The sequence below is a fragment of the Pinus tabuliformis genome, chromosome 6 (assembly GCF_031772625.1).
Source record: "Pinus tabuliformis cultivar Carrire ecotype Pingquan chromosome 6, CPIR1, whole genome shotgun sequence".
NCBI classification, from domain to species: domain Eukaryota; kingdom Viridiplantae; phylum Streptophyta; class Pinopsida; order Pinales; family Pinaceae; genus Pinus; species Pinus tabuliformis.
In genome coordinates, this window is record NC_142292.1 from 914613666 (window position 1) to 914627212 (window position 13547).

Consider the following 13547-nt stretch of genomic DNA (forward strand, 5'->3'; position numbering starts at 1 on the left):
ATACACATATTTTTTAGCATAGTTTTTGACACTTTAAATTTTTTTTTATGTACATTAGTTTTTAGAATGTTAGTGATTTGCACACTGATTTTAAAAGATGTTGATTCTGCATCAGGCCCTTTTTTTAATAGGCCTATTTTTTGACTTTAAATTTTCTAATGTATTAAATGTGAATAATTATTTTCTGAATTTAACAAATTTTGAACTGCTCTTCTTCTTGATATTTTCTTGTTTTTATTTTAAATTTATTTTTTTGTAGTGAGGGTTTTACTTTTTTGCATAGTTAAAGAAGGTCAATATTTTAAAGTTTCAATATTCTACATATTTATATATCGTTAATTAATTTTTCAATTCACATCAAATAATTGTCTCTAAAAAACAATACTTTTTAACAATTGAAATAAAAAAACCATTTTAAACATAAATTGACTAAAAAATTACACATTTTGATTTTATTTTTTACTAGAAATGACATGTCAAGATCACAATTTTTATAGGAAAAATTTAACAAAAAATGGTTAAATAATAGTTTTTTTTTATGAATTTCATGTCAAAAAATAATAATAATCACTGTTTTTTTTCAAAAAATAATGATTCACATAAAAATTAAAGCTAAAATCACATAATACAAATATTGAACACATAACAACATTAATTGAATGCGTATTCTTCTCATAAAATATCAAAGTCAAAAAATTAGAAGTAAAACTAAATAATAGTTACAAAAAATGAGCTTGATTTCCAAGCATACCTTAAATTTAATCAACAATATCACGTAATCCAAACTCTTCATCCTGTAGAGTTTCATCATTGTCTTCTTCCACAATATTTTCTTCTTAATTTTGCTCATTTTCTTCTTCTAATGGATCTTTGATGTCTGCGAATATCCCAACTTATGCCTTTCAAATCATTCCATGTAATGGTGGTTGAGGTTCCTTTGCCTTTTCTGCCACACGTGATTCACTAAAATCCCCTTTCTTCAACCCAATTTCTTGCATTGCATCTAGAAGAAATTGAAGAGCATCAATTCTTTGCTGAATAAATTTGTGTTGTACTGGATCTTTTTCAATGGTAATGCAATTTCTTCCTTTTTGTAGGCAACATGCTAGTGTTGTACCTAATTATCAAGAACAAAATAAATACTGAAGTAAATTAGCATAATGAAACATAAATTAAGAAACAAGATATTGAAATTCAAATCTATATAATAAGACTTATCTGAGCTAGAAAATAAATCCAAAGCCAAATCTCTTTCATTTGAACATATGTCTATAAGATAGTTAATCAATGATTGTGGTTTTTGATAAATGTTAACTATCTCCCCTTTGCTTCTTTATCTTCATATGTTATTTTCTCACAACAACATCATAAACTAGTACTTGGCTATGACTCTTTCCATCTACCCGATTAAAAAGCATAGACATATAATTATCATCTTTTGTCTAATTATCAATATGGATGAACTCACAATCATTTATAACTGGTTGATCTTCACGGTTAAGAAGATTTGACTTTTGCTTATAACATGATATAGTAAAAGTTCAATTAACTTGTACATACAGGATTTTTTAAACATTAATCAAACATAGATTTTCAATGTCTTACCATGTAAGCTGCATCCTTGAGTTTGTTTTCCCCTTGAAGCTTGATAATAACGTTGCCAATTGTGTGTCTGAATGAAATGTCACAAATCTCCATAATGTTGATGATGTGACTTTTACAAGTCCCACAACCAATTTAATAAGAGCTTGATAAGTATAAGGGTTACTATCATAGTTAATGTTTGGGATATTGAAACCATGGGGAATATATGAAATAACTAGGGAATACTCCCTTTTAGGTATGAGTTTAGCAATGTCTTCACAGTCACCTTCTATTACTTGATATTGAATAGTTTCAAGCCATTCCAAATGAAATGAGTAAGAGTCAGATCAAGTTCAACATTCTTAAGACGCTTATTTTTCATTCTTTTGATCTTTATTTTTTCAATAAAGGTTCTGAAACTATCTGGTGCTCCATTTGCATCCTTCCTCATCTTTAATAAAATAAAAAAATATATGTATAAGTTATAAAATAAAAATAGTATACAGATGAATAAAAATGAATGTATAAATTAACATACATTTTTAAATGCAAGATCAAAATCTTTTAGTGTTAATGTAGAACTTGAATTTGGATAGTTGTGTTGGGTCCCTATAATACTAGTGATTACCCCATTACTATTGTAGTTGTACCCCTTATTAATATTGTTGTGCCCCTATTGTCCCCATATTGTTATTACTGTGCCCCATAGAATCCCTCTATTGTTATTTTTGTGGCTTTATATTATTATTGTTAGGTCGGCTGGGTTATATTGTGACTCCTTAGACTCCTATACATAGAAAGGAGGTTTTGTCATTTGAATCATCCAAGAATTGTTCATTTATTTAATGTAAAGTAGTTTTACCCCTCGAAGACGCTAAATTTTAAGGCATTGATCTATCTTTTCTATCTTTTTCTTGAGCTGGTTTCATAACATTTGGTATCAGAGCTTTGGATTCTAGGGTTTCGCTACTTCAAACAGGTCATCGTGGAATTTTCACTATAACTTTTTTTCTACGACATTTCAGAAGCTAAAAAAAACCCATTTGAGAAGACATCGCGCTAAATCTCGAGTCCGAATTTTAGAGATTTTTGCGCTATATTTGTGGAGATATGATCTGAGGAATTTGGTCTTTTTTGTATACTCTTGAATTACATTCCAAACAGGTGACCTGGGGAAAATCGTCATAACTTTCTCTCTGAGCATCAGATTGAAATTTCATAAGAAGTTACATAAAGAGGACGGACAGTAGTTTCTTGTTTATATTTTTCAGAGCCAAAGGTCGAAACAGTGACTCGTGGCACGTCATACAATTTCGCTCTACTGAACTAGTCTATAATCAGGTCACTGTGGGAGATTTCACATAACTCTTCCTTGGAGAATCCAATTTGGATCACACTGGTGGCATTGGAAAGAGGACACAGAGGGCTACTGTAGGTCACAATTTCAAAACTAGATGATTCAAAAGTACAGAGATACATCAGAGGCAATATCGAGCTCCTACCAAGTGAAAAAAGGTGTGTAGATTTTTTTAAATTTTTGCTTAAGCAAAGTTTGAAAATTTATTTTGAAGGAATTCAAAGGCAATAGTAGAGCATTATTATTGGTAACTGATGCCCCAAGGAAAGAAAATGCAAACACCTAGTAAGCAACCTGAAAGCTCTAGCATGACTCATGAAGAAGAGGAAGAAATGCTACATGATATATCAAAATTACAAGACCAGGTGCAACAAATGTCACACTCACAAAAGCTAATAGAAGCTAAGATAAGGGGCATGGAAGCTAAGATGGACAATTTGAAGATAGATTTGAAGATAGATTTGAAGAGAGACATGACAGATTTGATGACGGATTTGACAAATTTTCTACAAGAAATACTTACTAATGGTGAAAAGGTAGTAAAGGAAACTCATGATGCGAACAAAAGAAATGTTAATCATGATTTCATAGACTCTAATGTGGGATCGAAGACCCACCATATTCCAAAAATCGATATGAGGAAGTTTGATGGCAAGGATCCCGCAACATGGATATTACAGATGGAGCAATTTTTCGATCTCAATAATGTGCAAAACACACAAAAGGTACGTATTGCAACTTTATATTTGGAACCAAATCAGTTTGTATGGTATCAATGGCTTTGCTCTCGTAAACAAATTATCACTTGGGCAATTTTTACGGAAGAATTGACAGCACATTATGAGGATACAAAAAGCAACACTTTTTTTAGCCAATTGATAAGTCTCAAACAAAAGGGTTCAATAATGGAGCACATTGAGGAGTTCCAAAAATTGAACATAAGGGTAAAAAATATTCCAGAGGAGCATAGGATTGATGTGTTCATAGGGAATTTAAAGGATAATATCCAACATGATGTTCGCCTTTGGGAACCTGATTCATTAGAGAAGGCATTCAGGTTAGCAAGAAAAATGGAAAGCAAAATTATGGCAACCAGGAAGCATACCACTCACAACTATAAAGATGGAAGTGTTGTTGCCCCTAGTCTTCCACAACCTATAAGGTTGACACCACAACAATTGGAAGAAAAAAGAGCAAAAGGGCTTTGTTACAGTTGTGATAGCAAATACACTAAAGGTCATAAGTGTGCTGAGAAGAAATTATTCTACATAGATTGTGAAGAGGAAGAAGAAAAGGAGCAAGAAAGGTCAAAAGAAGAGGATATACTCCAGGAACAAAGCCTAGATAAAGAAGAAATGAATCCAACCATATCTTGTAATGCATTGGCGGGAATTACCACTCCTCAAACCATCAAGATAGAAGGACAAATCAAGAAGAAAAAGGTAATAGTGTTGATTGATTCAGGAAGTACCCACAATTTTATTCATTGTAAGGTAGCAAAAGAATTGAATTGCTTCTTATATCCAGCACCAGAGTGTCAAGTGATGGTTGCAAATGGAGGAACAATAAATTGCTCTGGAAAGTGCCATAATATCAAGCTATCCATGGGAGAATATGTATTGACTAGCCCAATGCTTTCCATTCCAATGGGAGGTGCTGATGTTGTACTAGGAGTCCAATGGCTACAATCCTTGGGTACAATAGCTTTTAATTTTCAAGAACTTTTCATGAAATTTTCTGTGGAAGGAAAGGAAGTTGAATTAAGGGGTATTGCAGGGAAACCAGGAAAGATAATCAGCTCTAACGGTATGACAAAGCTTCTAAAAAAGGAACAAAGAGGTGTAATTGCACAATTATGTTCGCTAGATGTTTCCACATTGGAATCATCTATTTCTCCAGATCTCCAAAAAGTCTTGGACAATCATTCCAAGGTATTTGAGACTCCCAAAGGTCTCCCACCTATTCGCGATCATGATCATGCTATTCATCTGATTCCAGGAAGTGTTCCTCCAAACATCAGGCCGTACAGATATCCCTATGCCCAAAAGAGTGAAATTGAACGTATGGTTGCAGAAATGCTAGAGGCTGGTATAATTCAACCAAGTCAAAGTTCTTTCTCTACTCCAGTAGTATTGGTGCACAAGAAGGATGGATCATGGCGCATGTGTCCGGATTATAGGGAGCTCAACAAGCTCACTATTAAAGATAAGTTTCCCATTCCTGTCATTGATGAATTACTGGATGAATTGCATGGATCAATTTACTTCACCAAGTTGGATCTTCGTTCGGGATATCATCAAATCAGAATGAAGACTGAAGACATTTCGAAAACAGAATTTAGAACTCATGAGGGTCATTATGAATTTTTGGTCATGCCTTTTGGCCTTACCAATGCACCTTCAACATTTCAAGGTTTGATGAATTCAATTTTCAAACCATTCCTTAGAAAATTTGTGTTAGTATTTTTTGATGATATACTAATCTACAGCAAGTCTTGGAAGGATCATGTTGAACATGTTGACAGGGTGCTACAACTATTGGAGGAGAAACAATTATATGCAAAAAGATCCAAATGTTTCTTTGGAGTACAAGAGGTGGAATATCTGGGTCATATTGTATCTCATGAAGGAGTTAAGGTAGACCCTAGCAAAATTAAAGCCATTAAGGAATGGAAAATCCCCACATCCATAAAGCATCTGCGAGGATTTCTTGGGTTGACAGGGTATTATCGCAAGTTTGTTAAGAATTATGGGAGAATAGCAGCACCTCTAACAACATTATTGAAGAAAGATGCATTTTCATGGACTCCAGAAGCAACAAAGGCCTTCGAACATCTTAAAGAGGCAATGTGCCAAGCACCGGTCTTAGCTACACCTGACTTCACAAAAACCTTTATTGTGGAATGTGATGCTTCAGGAAATGGAATTGGTGTTGTTTTAATGCAAGATGAAAGACCCATTGCTTTTGAAAGTCGTCCAATCAAGGGAAAGTTTTTACAAAAAGCTATTTATGAGAAGGAAATGTTGGCAATACTCCATGCACTTAAGAAATGGCGACCCTACCTAATGGGAAGACACTTCAAGGTAAAAACAGATCATGATAGCCTTAAATACTTTTTAGAACAAAGATTATCCTCTGAAGAGCAACAAAAGTGGGTCACAAAGATGTTGGGTTATGACTTTGAAATCATCTACAAAAAAGGGAAGCAAAATGTGGTGGCAGATGCACTCTCAAGAAAGGATGAGGATGTGGAAGCATTTTTGTGCGCCATTTCTATTATCCAACCAGATTGGATAAACGAAGCAAGGGAGGAATGGAAGAATGACGAAGAAGTGTGGGCACTTATTCGAAAGTTACAACAAGATTCAGTACATCTGATACATTTAGCTGGCAAAATGATTCGTTATGGTACAAAGATCGCTTATACCTCTGTAAGAATTCCCAGCTAAAACAAAAGATTCTTATGGAATTGCACACTTCTCCCTTAGGAGGGCACTCAGGATTTTTAAAAACTTACCACAGGGTTAAGAAGGAATTTTTTTGGGATGGCCTTAAATCAGATATTCAAAAGTTTGTGGCGGAATGTTTGGTTTGCCAACAAAATAAAGTTGAAACAATTAAGACACCCGGTCTATTACAACCTTTATCCATTCCAAGCCAACGTTGGGAGGAGGTTTCAATGGATTTTATCACAGGTTTACCCAAGTCTGAGGGAAAGAGTGTCATCATGGTGGTAGTTGACAGACTTACCAAGTATGCACACTTTTGTGCATTATCACATCCATTTAAAGCCAGTACAGTTTCTACTGCATTTATGGAAACAATTCAAAAGCTACATGGAAACCCAAAGATTATTGTAAGTGACAGAGATCCCATTTTCACTGGAAATTTTTGGACAGAATTATTTTCTTGTCTTGGTACTCAGTTAGCTCATAGCTCATCTTATCATCCTCAATCTGATGGGAAAACTGAGATAGTAAACAAATGTTTGGAAGGATATCTTCGTTGCTTTGTATCTGATAAACAGACACAATGGGTCAAATGGTTGCCTCTGGCTGAATGGTGGTATAACACTTCCTTCCATACAGCAACAAAAATGACCCCATTTATGGCACTTTATGGGTATCAGCCACCATCCATCACATCATATTTAAGAGAAAATTCTAAGGTTCAAGCAGTGGAACATCACATCGAACATCAACAACAAGTCCTCCAACTCTTAAAGGATAACCTCGTGTTGGCACAAAATAGAATGAAACAACAGGCAGATCAACATCGCAGTGAAAGAAGTTTTGATGTAGGTGATTGGGTATTCCTACGGCTACAACCATATAAGCAAATGTCCCTCAAGCAAGCTAAGAAGGATAATAAATTATCACCAAAGTATTATGGTCCGTACAAGGTGTTGCAAAAGATTGGTACTATGGCATACAAATTGGAGCTTCCTGCAGCTTCTCGATTGCACCCAGTTTTCCATGTTTCATGTTTAAAGAAGGTTATAGGCGACAAGCTCCCAGTTCAAACAATATTGCCAGAACTTGACGAGGAAGGAAAAATTATATTGGAACTGGAAGCAGTCACAGAAACAAGAACTCGACAGCTACGAAATCGATCAATTTCGGAGTATCTTATCAAGTGGAAGAACTTATCCGCTGAAGATTCCACATGGGAGGATGAGAATTTTATACAGAAGCATCCAGAACTACTCAAGCGTTGAGGACAACACTTTTTTGAAGGAGAGGGGCATGTTGGGTCCCTATAATACTAGTGATTACCCCATTACTATTGTAGTTGTACCCCTTATTAATATTGTTGTGCCCCTATTGTCCCCATATTGTTATTACTGTGCCCCATAGAATCCCTCTATTGTTATTTTTGTGGCTTTATATTATTATTGTTAGGTCGGCTGGGTTATATTGTGACTCCTTAGACTCCTATATATAGAAAGGAGGTTTTGTCATTTGAATCATCCAAGAATTGTTCATTTATGTAATGTAAAAGAGGTTTCCCCCTCGAAGAGGCTGAATTTTAAGGCGTTGATCTATCTTTTCTATCTTTTTCTTGAGTTGGTTTCATAACAAGTTGCTACAACATCATCCCAACTATCTTCATTCAACAATTTAACCATTTGTTCTTGTATTTTCATGTAAACTTTGTGACTGAATAGATAAAGTATAAAAAATTAATATAATGATATGCATAACAAATACTGCCAAGAATAATATGTTATATTTAAAAGAAAATTACAATCTAGAAATAAGTAAATATATTTCAACAAACTTACTTTTGAAATTTTTTAGACATTTCCTCCAATGATAATTCCTCCGACATCACACGATATAATATTTCTTTGACAAGTTTTTCATCCTTCACTCCTTGCAATGTTCTCCAAGGTGTGATAGTCATATCTTCTAGAAGCTACTTCATTTTAGGACCTGATTTATTGTTGCTACATATTAATGGTTTAGACCTTTTGATCTTCTGGCTTTTAATGCCATTATTCTCCCACATGCTAAAAATATCATTAATCAATTCCCATATCTCTCCAGTTCTAAATGCCAACTATAAAATGTTATCAATACCTCTGAATATATCAGTATTTACTCTGCCACCTTTTGAATTGATTTTCTCCTCAATTTGATAGCCTATTTCAATACAACATTCATTTTAGAATTCTATAGTAACATTTATCTTATCCCCGCCACATTTTTCTTCAAATTCATTATGAATAAATCTAACCCTTTGAATGAAATTCATAGACATCCTATACTCATTATCTGAATTATGATACCATGCCAATAACTTTTCTTTTGTATCTGATAAACCAACATAAATGATACATTTAATTATTTCAAAACGTGGGTTGTTGGGATATTCCTCCATCAATTTCCTTTTAGCTTCTATAGAATGGTTCCCCTTAAGCACATAATAATTGTATTCAAAACATTTTGACTTATCAAATGCTTCTTTCGTGGGAACTTGAATTGGATCAACAAGAAGCACATAATTAACCACATGAGAATATGGATTGTACCTCATCAATGCCTTCAAGTTGTGAACATGCAGGTGGTGTGGCTTTCTGATTTGATATTTAAATTGTCCTTCACTTGGCTGATAGATTTGTCTTACATTAAGCTAAAATGTACGACCACCCTAAATTAAGTTTGTCTTTGTCAAGTTATGCCGAATGGAATTTTGTTTTGTTTTAATAATGCCATTCTCTAAATCAGCTCCTAGTGTAATGATTTCCCTGCTTTCTTTTGAATTTTCACTAGGATCTTCACTGTTGGCAATGACTACTTGAGAATGTTCAACTTTGATTTTATTCCTCCTAACATTCTCATCATTAACTAGAACAGAGACATTCCTTGGCATTGCTACTTTCGGCCTTTTATGGCTCTTCTTCTTCCTAACATCAGTTCTAATGTCATCCTCAGTAATGGAAACATATTCTTCAGCGTCAGTTTCAACTTCCTCATCTTCAAAAGTAACTTGTCTACCTTTGCTAGATTTATCCACTAAAGACATTTTTTTTCTAATCCCTTGGATGTAGTTTTGTAGCACCATGAATTACTACTTTTTTCTTGTTTTCCATATATTCTTCTCACCCTAAGTAGAAACTGTTGACAACATTCATAATATCTTGCTCTCTGAAATCAATGCCTCCCAGCATAATTAAAAGATTTTCAATAAAATGCTATCAAACAAAATATCATATTTCAATAAAAACTAAGTTATAAAAATATAATGAGACAGTTACAATAACAAAAAACACAAATATAAATAACAATACTTACCATATCTTGTGCAATGTCATTTATAATTTGTTTACACAACTTTGTAGATTCATTTGTCGTGTCATACAATGACAATGATAACCGATATTTAATCTTGTCATGTGACTTGGATGGTTTTGTAAGTACATAAACAACTTCAGTGTCCGGTATCAAATAGATCTCTATGGATTTTCCCAACATCTCATAAATTCCACTATCATTAGGGATATCAACAAATCGATATATCTGCACGTGTTCTCCTTCTCTATCTTTCACATACCATACAATTTCTGTAAGCTTCACTTCTTTTTATTTCTTCCAGTATGAAATCATCTTCTTATCATTTGAGGCACTTAATAGATTTGTAGTTATTAGCTTAGGTTTGGTTCGTTCAACAATGATTTTTGAGGATCCACCTTTAATTTTAGCAGTCTTTGGTCTAGAAAGATTCACAGAAATCTTCTTTGATGCCATTTTCCTGCAAAAAAATACACAAATATATAAATCAGTAAATTACAAAAAAACAATAGCTTAAATAAAAAAACAAAATGACAAATGATAAATAATTTTGTAAAACTTAACCTTTTAAAAAAATGTAAAAAAAATAAGAAATTTAAAAAATGTAGCCACCCCCTGCCCTTCCTTACGGTCTAACAGGCCCGTGGGGTGGAGGTATGATTCTTAGAATCGTGCCTCCACCCCCATGAGTCTCCAACAGGCTCGTACAGGCCTCTAAACCCATGAGCCCATTGCGCCACAAGGTGGGGCAAGAGGCGGCTATGTACAACCCCTCCTAGCCCACTCCTGTGGCCCCCCAGGGCAGCCCCTCCGCCCCAGCTTCGTGGCCCAATGGGCCACCGGGTGTGGAGGCCTGATTTCGAGAATCAGGGCTAGGGCGGAGCGTTGGCGCCTTGCCCCCCTGCCCCACCCTCATGGACCAACAGGGCCCCAAGGGTGGAGGCCTCATTCCAAGAATTAGGCCTCCACCCATGAGGGTCCATTGGGCCGCAGGAGTGGGGTGGAGTAGTTGGGTGCTAGCCCCTCCGCCCCACCCCAACAACCCAACAAGCCTGTGTGGCCACAGGGGTGGGACAGGAGAGGCTGCGTGGAGCCACCTCCCGCCCCTCCCCCGTGGTCCAATGGGCTCATGGGGGTGGAGGCCCGATTCTCAAAATTGACCTTCACCCTTGGTGGGCTAGGCTATCGAGGTGGGTGCCACCAGTGAACACGATCAGGCCACCACGCCCACTGTGGACATATAATTCTTCTCCCTGACATGAGACCGTCGGGTAAACCTAGCTCATCTAAATTTTAAATTTATAAAAAAAATCTAAATTTCATTAAACTTATTGAATTTTAAAAATTGCACACAATAAAAGGGAAATTAACCTTTCAAATGCAATAATCTTCTGTTGAATATGTTGTCGATAACAATGTAGTTGCTCCACAAATTTTCTCGTATTTTAGTGAACCTCGAAAAGCCTTGATGTGATGTGAGGAATAGTGATAATAAAATTTATGATATAAAGGAAATTACGGAATTGTTTTTACCGCATGGTTAATGTGGGATTTATTTGTTTTAATAAAATATTTAACATATAAATCTTGTTATGGTGATATAGTAAATTTTGATATAGCGAACATTATGGAATTGTTTTACCGCACGGTGAATGTGGTATTAATTTGTTTTTATAAATACTTTAACATATAAATTTTGTTATGGCGATATAGTAAATTATGATAAAGTGAACATTGCGGAATTGTTTTACCACATGGTGAATGTGGTATTATTTTTTTATATAAAAACTTAACATATAAATCATGTTATGGCGATATAACAATTTATTTTTAATGTGTGATAGAAGATATAATAAAAATTAAAAGAAACATTCAATTGTCTAGTAAATTCTATATAGTTTAAGCAAAAAAACAATTTAAGTAAAATATTTAGTTTACAATTTTAATTTAAGGATTTAGTTTAAAAGATTAATTTCATAAGAAAATTTTCGTTAAAAAATTTCAATAAATTGTAGAAGAAAATTATGGAGGAAAATACATGAAACAAAATTTTTGGAAGGAAAACTTTCGGCAAAAATTTTTAGAGGGAAAATTTGGAGGGAAAAATTTATTCTTTAAGATATATATTATCATTAGGAGAGAGTGCATTCGTATCATTCAACCTCTTATGTTTGAAAGGCATGGATTCTTCTCATAGTGAAGTTTCAATTTGTGAAGCATAAACATCTTCGTCATGTAACAACTCTATTCATATTGATGAATATAACAGAAATTCTTCGACTATGAATAGAGAGTCAAATATTCCACTTAGTCATAATCCTAAGGAATATGAGAGAAACATTGATGAAAGATAGGATGAATAATTTCAAACAAAGAAAGAGTCATGATTTCCACTTAGTCCTAATCCAATGGACTATGAGAGTAGCAGTGATGAAGAGCATGATGAAGATTTTCAAATAAATAAAGAGTTGTGGTTTACAGTTAGTCCTAATCCTATGGACTATGAGAGAAGCAGTGATGAAGAGAATGATGAAGAATTTCATATGAATAGAGTGTCATGGTGTCCACTTAGTCCTAATCCTATGGACTATGAGAGCAGTAGTGATGAAGAGCATGATAAAGAATTTCAAATGAATAGAGTGTCACGATGTCCACTTAGTCCTAATCTTATGGACTATGAGAGCAACAATGATGAAGAGCATGGTGAAGAATTTAAAATGAATAGAGTGTCATGATGTCCTCTTAGTCCTAATCCTATGGACTATGAGAGCAATAGTGATGAAGAGGAAGATGAAGAATTTGAAATGAATAGAGTGTCATGGTGTCCACTTAGTCCTAATCCTATGTACTATGAGAGAAGTAGTGATGAAGAGAATGATGAAGAATTTCAAATGAATAGAGAGTCACGGTTTCCACTTAGTCCTAATCCCATGGACTATGAGAGCAACAGTGATGAAGGCCAGGATGAATAATTTCCAATAAATCGAGTCACATTTTCCACCTAGTCCTAATCCTAAGGACTATGAGAGAAGTAGTGACGAAGGACAGGATGAAGCACTTAGTGCTAATCCTAAGGACTATGAGAGCAGCAATGATGAAGGGTAGGATGAAGAATTTTCAATAAGTAAAGAGTCACATTTTCGACATAGTCCTAATCCTATGGACTATGAGAGCAACACTCACAATGCACATGATGAAAAATATCCAATAAACATTGAGTCAAATTTTCCATTTATTCCTAATTCTAAGGACTATGAGCGTAGCACTGAAGAAGGAAAAGATGAAAAATATCCTCTAAGTCAGTGTTTCAAAAGCACAGTTGATCATAGTGAGGAAAACATTGCTCATAATGATAATGAAAATGCTTATACAGATGATGATTTAATGATGGAGATGTTTCCACAAAATATTGTATCGAGTAGTAGGAGCAAAACTTTTCATATCAATCCAATATGTTCTAGTTATATAAGGGGTAGATAAGAATATATGATGAGAAGAAGTTCTATAAGTGCTCTCATTTCAAGTGAATGTTGTCAAAAATATTGCTTGAAACATATGGATTTCAAGTTTTCATTAGAGAAAAGGAAGAGATATTTGTCAATAACAATGTAAACTTTGAAACAGGAACTATAAACTCAAAATGGGAACTCTGGCCAAAAACCGCCAAAAAAACATCAAAAACAGTGCTAAAAACGAAAAGTGTGTATACTGGAACAATTGTTTTTTTTTCTAGGGACAATTTTGAACATGTTTTAAAAATGGCAGTGAAAACAAAATTTTCGTGCAAAATATAGCTTGAAAACGAAAAAGTG